The 10060-nt window shown below is 38.0% G+C and overlaps 1 long non-coding RNA gene across 1 annotated transcript; it reads right to left on the bottom strand.

Annotated features, from left to right (window-relative positions):
* Positions 1 to 2108: 2108 nt before the first annotated feature.
* LOC126965816 (uncharacterized) lies at positions 2109 to 7264 on the bottom strand. The gene is made up of 3 exons (XR_007729606.1): positions 7051 to 7264; positions 2792 to 2953; positions 2109 to 2522 (listed from the first exon to the last, which is right to left on the bottom strand). It is a non-coding gene; the product is annotated as an uncharacterized LOC126965816 (long non-coding RNA).
* Between the last annotated feature and the right edge of the window lie 2796 nt (positions 7265 to 10060).

Raw genomic sequence — 10060 nt, 5'->3', positions numbered from 1 at the left:
CACCTAAAACCATTTGAACCAAGCTTTATGACGCTGGTTATTTTTCACGGTGAGAATATTGTAGGGAAGGCCGTACGGACGGTATTTTCGTTTGAACTTAAATATTTCACAGACCGATATCTGAATATTTTATACAAGCGGAAAAGGTTTTATGTCGAGTTTTTGTCGAATCGAGATATGTAATGCTAGAACGCACGAGTGTTTATATTTTGCACGACTGTAATAGTTTTACAACAACTGCCTATTTTTAAAACGATAAGTATAGATATTTACTTTTATTAACTGCTAATATTCTTTGTATAGTATCTCCATACTTCCTTTTTGTAGTTTCACTATTATATTGCGTGTGTACCTTAATATTGAGTTACCTGTAAGCCCAGTGGCTTGTGAACCTCATCTCTCGCTAGGGGTAACAGGTTCGAATTCACTGCAGGTTGAACCGTTGACTATCACCACGGAGCCCTCGGTTCGATCCTCGCCCTCTACGTACTAATGTGTTTTCCGTTTTTAAATTAATTTGTACGTTTATTCGATGCTTTATAAAGTCAGCAACACTCCTGCGATTCCTCTGGTGTTATAAGACAGTATGGAACGCGGTGATCACCTACCATCATGTGACTCGTATGCTTGTTTGTCCTCGTCTTCCATAAAAATGGTCCAAACTTTTATGTGTGTAATGTTTGTTTCAGAGTCATAATCATAGTTAAAATGTATTTATGATTTTTGAAGTATTTATAATGTATTAAACACACCATTGTCCATATGCTATATGTATAGCACTGAATGTGTAGGGCTAGATAACTTAACCACATAATTCATTCAAATTAATATTTATTACAAAAATAATTTTTAAAACGCATTTTTTAAGAAAAAAAAATAATTTAACAAAAATTCTTTGTACAGTGACATTGTTATATTGTAATTTATTTCAAGAAAGAGCCTTTTGAACTTAAAGGAACATAATATACAAAATAAACATGGAATTTCCTGAACCAAATAACTTATTAAAGCGCGGGAAATCTTAGTGAAGTGACGAGGAAATCCCAACAGCAACAAAATTATCTGACACGGGATCGTTGATGAGGGGCTGATTAGAATTTTAATTTATTTAATTTACTTCAGAAACCTACACATCAGTCAAATAAACATAATTCTGCTTAAATCTTCCATATATTATTATTTAGTTTCCGACATAAAATCAAAATTAAAAAAAATAATTAACAAAAACTATTCCAAAACTATATATATGCATTAAACAGTAAAAAAATAATTGCATACTTTCATACAATCTAATTCTAGTAAAAATTTTTTTGAAGAGGAGGATTTACGTATTGAAGACCGCGAAACTGGGCCCATATGTCGGACTCGGGTGACCCCTACCGACTAAAAACCTCCTCTATGCTGTCAGCCCTGAAAGCTTTTGCAGCGACATAGGACGTGGGCCGTGGAGGCCAGAAAGACTACGCATAACAGTTGCGGGGCTTCTCCTAAGAAGACTCGAACCTCATTAATTTTGGAGCCCCACCTTACTAACAATATTGACTCTTTTGCGTCAAATCAATAAAACAAAAAATTTGAAAAATGGTTGCCTCATGATTTGACTGATCTGCAGAAAGAAACGCGTGTTGAAATTTTATGTTACCTTGTTGAATCGATACAGAAATTAAGCAATATTGAATTAAATTGTGCGATGAAGTGGATTCTTTACGATAACCGTAAGTGAAAAATGCAATGGCTGACCCCAGGTCAAACGCCGCGAGAGTGTCCTAAAACAAAGCTTACTAATAAAAAGGTAAAGGTAACTGTTTGTAATGGTGTTATTCACTATATCTTCTCCGATCTGGTAAAGCAATAATGGAAGATGTGCGAACTCCGAACTATGATTTTATTTTATTTAATTTTCATTAACTAATTAAATTTATGCGCTCATTAATATTATGCATAACTAACTAATAGCCTAATGGTATACAAACATAACACAAAATGGTTCTAAAATTATAGTATAATGTAAGATGCGAATAACTTTATATGATAGCAATACTAGCAGTGAAACAGCCTCGACTCATAAATCGATCTTCACCATTATTGCTCCATGATAATCGTCTCTGGCGTCCGGCTACACAACCGGTTCATCAGCCGCAGTTAAGGCGGCTCCAACATGCTCCCCCTGTTGAAGAGCCGTGGTCTTCAAGGTAGAGTCACTGTAGAGGCAGGGGGCAAATAGTGTTGAATGCCCGTCTGAGCACACCCTTGCGTGTGCGTATGTCTGCAACTCTTGCGACGCCGTCACTCCCTGGTAGCACACGGATGACTCGTCCCATCATCCACATAAGAGGCGGAGAGGTCTTGTCCTTGATTACAACGAGAGCCCCTTCATTTAGTTCTCCTCTGGTAGAGCGATGCCATTTGGATTTTTCCTGAAGCCAGAGAACATATTCGTTTGAGAAGCGATTCCAAAAATGTTGCTTCAGATATTCGATTCTCTGGAATCGCTGAAGCGAGGACACACTGGCTCTGGTGACCTGTGGATGAGGCAACGTCAGTAAAGATCGCCCAATAAGGAAGTGTGCGGGTGTAAGTGGAGTGAGGTCTGACGGGTCACTGGATATAGGAGTTAGAGGACGAGAATTTAATATAGATTCAATCTGAATAAGGCAAGTTGCCATTTCTTCAAATGTGAGGTACGTAAGGCTTAAGATTCGTTTTAAATGACATTTGGTGGATTTGACGTCAGATTCCCATAGTCCACCGAAATGTGGAGTATATGCCGGAATAAACGAAAAGGTTATACCTGGATCGATTCTATTTAGGTCGAGATCCTGTGCTAGAAGCTGCGCTAGCTCATTGAAGGCCCCGACGAAAGTACTACCATTGTCCGAGAAGATGTGGCGTGGTTTCCCCCTCCGAGCAATAAATCGGTTGAGAGCTGCTAAAAAAGCTTCTTTTGTCATGTCTGAAACAAGCTCAAGGTGAACTGCTCTTGTGGCCAAACAAACAAATACACATATAAAGCTCTTGACGAGCCTGCAGCCTCTGCCCTTGCGGTCAGCTATCATGATAAGACCGGCGTAGTCGAAAAAAAAAGGGAAATTCTAGATGTAAACGCTGCACTGGAAGGTTGCCCATGATAGGTTGGATTGTGTTAGCCTTGATTCTAGAGCATTTTACACATTGATGTGTTGTCTTCCTGGCTAGATTTCTACCACCGATAGTCCAGTAGTGATGACGAATGGAGGCAAGTAACAGTTGAGGCCCTGCATGAAATAATTTATGATGAAACATTTGAAATATTAAATTACAGATTCGATTCGAGCTACAAAGAAGAACAGGATGTTTAACATTGTAGTCATAAAAGGAACTATGAAGCTTGCCCCCTACTCGAATAATTTTATTATCGTCAAGAAAAGGCGATAATGATAAGAGTTTGTTTTTAGGAGGTAATGGTTTACCTGATGTGAGAAGATTGTACTCCTCAGGGAATGATTCTTGTTGTTGACAGATTTTTAAAATGAAATTTAATGAATTATTTAATTCGCATGTTGTTAGTGGACCAAATGTACGACTTTGATTTTGTAATTTGCAATTTTTAAGAAACCGTGACATAAAGGCTACGATGCGTTGCAATGCGTTAAAGTTTGAACACCGATTGAAAAGTGTAGAAATTACATTTTCACCGTCAACGTTGACATGAAAAACTCTAACTGTCTCTGGTAACGTAGACTTGTCATGCGATCGTGGAAATTGCGGCCAAAGTGTTTGGTCTTGTTGTAGAAACTGTGGCCCTGACCACCATAAAGAAGAGTGAGCTAACTTGTCAGCTGAGAGTCCTCGTGAGACGAGGTCTGCGGGGTTTTCTGCTGAAGGAACGTAGCGCCAACAGTCACCACCGACAATGTCCTGGATCTCAGAGATACGATGACGGACGAAAGGTTTAAGATTCGAGGGTGTCATCGATAGCCAGCCCAACACTATGGTAGAGTCGCACCAGAACACTGACTCGTTGAATTTTAGGGTAAGTGATTGAAGTACCTTAGAATGCAATCGAGCGCCCATCAAGGCTGCACATAGTTCGAGTCGGGGCATAGTAGCTGGTTTTATAGGAGCTACCTTGCTCTTGGAACTAAGTAGATGAACGTGAACAGAGCCATCGGCATGTATGCTGCGCACGAAAACGCAGGCACTGTAAGCTCACTCAGACGCATCTGTAAATACGTGCAATTGCAGGTTTATAGGAGAGTCACATGAAATCCAACGTGGAATTTCTATGTTGTTTAACAATGGAAGAGTATTTTGAAAACTCTCCCAAGACCTTTGTATGTCTTCAGATACAGGTTCGTCCCAAGTACATTTAGCTAACCACAACTGTTGCATGATAATTTTAGATTCCACGATGCATGGTGCTACAAGACCTAAGGGATCAAATATTTGTGCAATCGTAGATAAAATGTGTCGTTTTGAAATAATGTCAGTGTGCTTTAAATTAATTGTAAAAGAAAATGTGTTATTTAATAATTTCCAGTTGAGGCCTAATGTTTTACAAATCTCGTTAAAGTTATAGCTTAGATCAACAGAGCCTTGTGTATCACAATTAATTCCATGAAGGTGCTGCATGACTTCCACGGAATTAGAATGCCACTTACGTAGATTATACTGAGCTGATTGTAAGACAGCGATAACTTCACGACACTGATGTATCACCTCTTCGACAGATGATGAACCTGATAAATAATCATCAACATAAAAATCATGTTCGATTGTAAATTGAATGGCCTTGTTATTACAATCATGCGCTAGTTGTAACAGACACCTAGTTGCGAGAAAAGGTGCAGATGCCGTACGGTAGGTGACTGTATTAAGTGCGTATGTTTTCAACGGTGTCCTAGGGCTTTCTCTCCATAGTATCTGTTGCAGACATCGTTGTGGAGAAGTGACAAGATGCTGTCTATAGAATTGCTGAATATCCGCTGACACTGCAATTCTATGCTGGCGGAATCGAAGAAGAATCGATTGTAAATCGTCTTGAAGAGTGGCTCCTATCATTTGGATGTCGTTGAAAGACTTTCCCGACGTAGTAACTGCAGACGCGTCAAATACGACACGCAGTTTCGTAGTGGAACTCGACTCCTTCATGACTCCATGATGTGGCAAGTAATAAGATGGCTTTGTAGAGTTCCAATCAAAAGAATTAATTTCAGTCATATGACCTAGCTCTATGTACTCACGCATGAAGTCAAAATAGAGTTTCTGAAGAATTGGATTTTTTTGTAATCTACGTTCTAAAGAGATAAACCTATGCCTGGCCATGTTGTAAGAGTCACCTAGAATGGTGGGTGGCTCTTTGAGGGGTAGAGTCACCACGAAACGACCATCAGATTCTCGATACGTGGTATCCACAAATATCTGCTCACAGCGCTTCTCTTCGGGAGTGAGTTTGTGTTTTGAAGAAATAGAATCAAGCTCCCAGAATCGAGACAAATCTGATAGTGTGTTGTCTGAAAACATGCACACGGGAGAAGAAGAGTCATTATTATGATTTGAGTTTATAAATAAGCCGGAAATCAACCAGCCTAACTTAGATTCAAATAAAGAAGGTTTGTTCTTTCCTAAACTGATACGATTCGCGCCTAAAATTTCCCAAAATATTTCTGCGCCAACTAAGATGTCGACTGAAGACGGACAATTGAAAGTAGGATCGGCAAGACGAATGCCATTAGGTATTTGAAAGCTCCTTGTGTCAACATAAGTTGATGGTAGCTTAGTACTTATTTTAGATAATACAAATCATTCTATGTTGACTTCGTATACCTTATCTAATGACTGTAATTTAAAATTGCATGATTTTGTGCAGTTTGAAGACTGATTATTTATACCAAACACTCTGGATTTGGTATTCAAGGTACAAAGGTGCAGCTTACGGCAGAAATCCTCTGAAACAAAGTTGGCGGTGCTCCCGTTGTCCAGCAAGACCCGTGCGGTATGGAGCTTTCCGTTAGTACCCACCACGTTCACGAGCGCTGTGGAGAGTAACACAATTCTTGTTTCTTGTAGACGTGTTATTAAGAGTAAGCGCTACATTTTGAGAGGTAGATTGCTCTGGTTCATTCTCAATATGTAACAAAGTGTTATGTTTCAGACGGCAATATTTACAAGAGCCTAATTTACATTTTGAAAGTACATGACCTGGACGTAGGCAATTCAAACAAACGTTTAAGTCTTGGGCCTTTTTAATACGGGACTCTACAGGTAAGTCTCTAAAGTTAGGGCAAGAAAATAGGAAATGTGACTGATTACATAATTGACATAATGAAGATTTATGATTGAATGATTTATGGTTACTAAAATTATTGTTAGTATTAATTACAAAGCTTTTAGGTTTAGTATTGTTAAAAGCTTGTGAGTTTTGTGTTTTAGCGACTTTGGACTCCTCTAGTGTTTTTAATAAATCTGCCCTACTATTGAGAAATGTAATAAAGACTGGTAAGGTGGGAGGCTGTGACATAGAGTTGCGGTGCTGCTCCCATTCCCTATTTGTGATTTGATCTAGTTTACCCGTCATAATGTGGATAATTAACGTGTCCCAATATTGAACAGGTTGATCCAAGGTCGCCAGGGCTCTTAAATTTTTTTTAGTTTCGTCTACTAAATGTCTTATTGACTTACTTGATTCCCTTGAAAATGACTCAATGTTAAACAAAGCTTGCACATGATTATTCACAAGCAGCCTCTTATTGTCATAACGCCCACAAAGCAACTTCCAGGCAGCGTTGTAATTCACCGACTTAAAATCGAGATTATTAATTATTAAAAGAGCACTCCTCTTTAGCACGAAGATAGTGGAGCTTATTAATGTCATCGATAGACTGAGCACTCCTCTTTAGCACGAAGATAGTGGAGCTTATTAATGTCATCGATAGACTGGTTACTGTTTATTATTGATTGAAATGTGTCACGAAATTCCAACCAATCATGATAGCTGCCTGAAAATCTGGGCAAATCAATTTTAGGCAGACGCACACTACTATGCTTATGCGTGTTTGAACAAGAGCTCACCTCGGACGCGATGTCTGCATTCAACTCTCTGCGCGCGATAGTGATCAGCTGGCGAGCAGTAGCCACTAGACTGCAGTATAGTTTATCAAATTCTTCGCGTTCCGCATATTGCTCGTCGGGGTCGTCCGCCAACATCTCCAACTCGTCCTGCAAGGCGTCATACTTTTCATGTAGGGCCTCAATAGCAGCCAGCCTGAACTCCAGTTCTATAGTCTGCAATTCACTTAATTTTTTACAAGATTTAGGTAGTTCAACATAATTCGTAAATTGTGTAAGCTTGGCTTTTATAGAACCTCGTTTTTTCTTTGAGACTCGGACATAATGAAGAAGAAAGAGTAAATCTTGAAATAAAATAGAAGCCAACTAGGTGTATGTTTTTAAGAAGGCACAAGCAAACAGGCAATATAGAAAAGAAATAACACAGAAATGCAATTTTGCTATAGAATGATGTCAGGCGTTATAATGTTCAAATATGACGATAAATGAGACTAAGAAAATCTAGTTATTATGATGAATGAGATGAATATAAATAGAATAAAAATGAGAGGCAATGTACAAGAATAAAATGACAAATGATTTTAAATTATGCAGGACAGCAAATGATTTTATATATTGAGGAGTAGGTTGGAACGATCTCACGTTTGTTATGCCATCCACAGGTGATGAATGAAATTAACACGTAGCCTCGTTGCCCGACGAATCGTGTGCGTTGATGCTGATCACGCGCAACCGAAGTTGATGATCCGCAATCCCGATGACCCTCCAAGTGGTCCCTGATTTGGTGGATAGCTGCAGGCGGTAAATCCAAGACCTTCAGAACGCACTCCACGACAACCAAAAGAAAGCAGGCACGACGACTTGAAGGATTCAGGCGACAACTCGAAGAATGTTACGTGGCCGGTTTAGGTCCGTTAACTTTCTTTGTTCCTTTGTACTGCTGGTCGCTATTTCATGTAGACAAGGTGAGAAGGACCATATGGTGGCGAAGCAAACAGCGGACTGTAGTTAAATGTTTATTGACAGCACAAAGTAACTGGTTATCGTATGCGGAAATATTGTAAATAGGTAGCTGCGCGTGCGCGGATGTCGTGCTGATAGGGTTTGACGCGACTGCGGGACGTGGCACTGCCGAGTTGGTCGATGACCGTTGCCTCCCCTCTCCGGCGGCTCCCCTCTGGCGTTGGGCTATACAACCGGTTCATCAGCCGCAGTTAAGGCGGCTCCAACAACGCGAGACCTCATACAGCATGAGAAAATGTTTTTACTCTACAGGAACTGCAATTAGAAACTATTCGTTATCCCCCGAATTCGTCATACCATGCTCCAAGGCACTACCATTTCTTTCATGATTTGGACAATTTTCTACGTAATAAAAAGTTTTCTTTGTAGGTAGTGCAAAATGCTTTCACACAGTTTCCGAATCTAGATCACCACAGTTCTATCGCAAAGACAAAAATGACCTTCCAATTAGGCAGCAATGTATAGACAATTATGGTAATAATTTTGATTAAATAAATATGTGGAATAAAAAAAAAGCTAATTTCATTATTTCAGTACAAATCAGCAATTTCATACTTTAACCAATGAATGACAATAACATATTGCTACAACACATATTGTTAAATGTCATGAAGTTACATTACTTAAAGAGGTTTTGACATGGGGAGAAGAACTGATAAGAAACTCCCAGCCCATCTTTAAAATTATTTAATAAAAATTAAATTACTTAGACTACTTAATATAATTATATACTTTACAAGGCCTGCACAGAACCAGTCAAGAACTTATTATTATTTTATAGTAAATTCTAAGGTAAGCCTTCTTTTTCAAGGCTTTAATATTTTTCTAAGATTTTGTTCAGTGAGTCGTTATAAAATGTATATCCTAGTAGAATATAATGCTAGAGATAAATTCTACAGTAGTCCACAATTTCCAAATATTATCAATATATTATTCAGATTATCGCAGCTCAAACCGTATTAATCACCAAACAATCCGTATTAAATGGAAGTTTGCAGAGAAACGTTATAAAGACCAACGATTTCAAGCCGCTTATATCTATTGTTTGTTTAGAATGGCTTTTACAGCCATTTCTATGAGTTTCTGTGATAAAACAAAATTAATTTGTATAAGTTGTTTAGAATCTCGTTGCTTATTGAGTCAGTTTCCTGTGTCAATTATTATTTATTAATGTTTTTCTAAATAATGTTTACTTTTCAATTAGAAAACATTTTTCTCTTTTTTATAATTCTCTGGATGCAGTTCATTCATGAAAATTAATTTTATTATAGATATGGAGTCTTAATAATTAACCAAAACATTTGCTTGTGTGTTACCCTTCATTGCATGGGTTTCTTTATTTGCGAATGTTATTCTACTAGTTACTACTACAAAGTATTCAATACAATGAGGGACCGATTTAGTTATTACTGACATTGGACACAATCCTTCATCTAAGTGCAACTAAACTCGAAAATGAAAACATTTCCAAAAGAAAAATCAATTAATCGAAAAATTTCAACTAACGACTGATTACCATTTTCATTTATTTATATTAAGTATTTTTTAATTTCTCGCTCTTGGCTTTAGATTGTTTATACATCTAGATTGACAATGACAGCTGTAAAAACATTGAGTTTAGAGTTAACCTCTATTTTGAGCAATGCACGCACACACACAATGTGTCATACAAATCGCGAGTGTAAGACGTAGCTTATCACGCACTCTAAAGTATTAAATCTGTCCTGTTTTTATCGGTTGTCTAATAGCAAGAGACTCAATCTAGACGTATTTAAATTGCCTAATTTTTTGCATTTCAATAACCATTCTATGGAATATGTTGGTAATCTGTTTTAGTAATTCATCTTGAGGTGGAAGATATACGAGTAGTGAATCATAACCTAGTGAGGTTTTGGGATCATATTTCTTCCGTTTGAGATGGTGAGTTTGGGCTGATATAAAGTTACACAAGAGAGATCATAAGCTAAGACTCAGTACCAATTTACGATTC

The sequence above is a fragment of the Leptidea sinapis genome, chromosome 8, assembly GCF_905404315.1.
Source record: "Leptidea sinapis chromosome 8, ilLepSina1.1, whole genome shotgun sequence".
Taxonomy (NCBI): domain Eukaryota; kingdom Metazoa; phylum Arthropoda; class Insecta; order Lepidoptera; family Pieridae; genus Leptidea; species Leptidea sinapis.
This window is presented reverse-complemented; position numbering and strand designations above follow the sequence as displayed.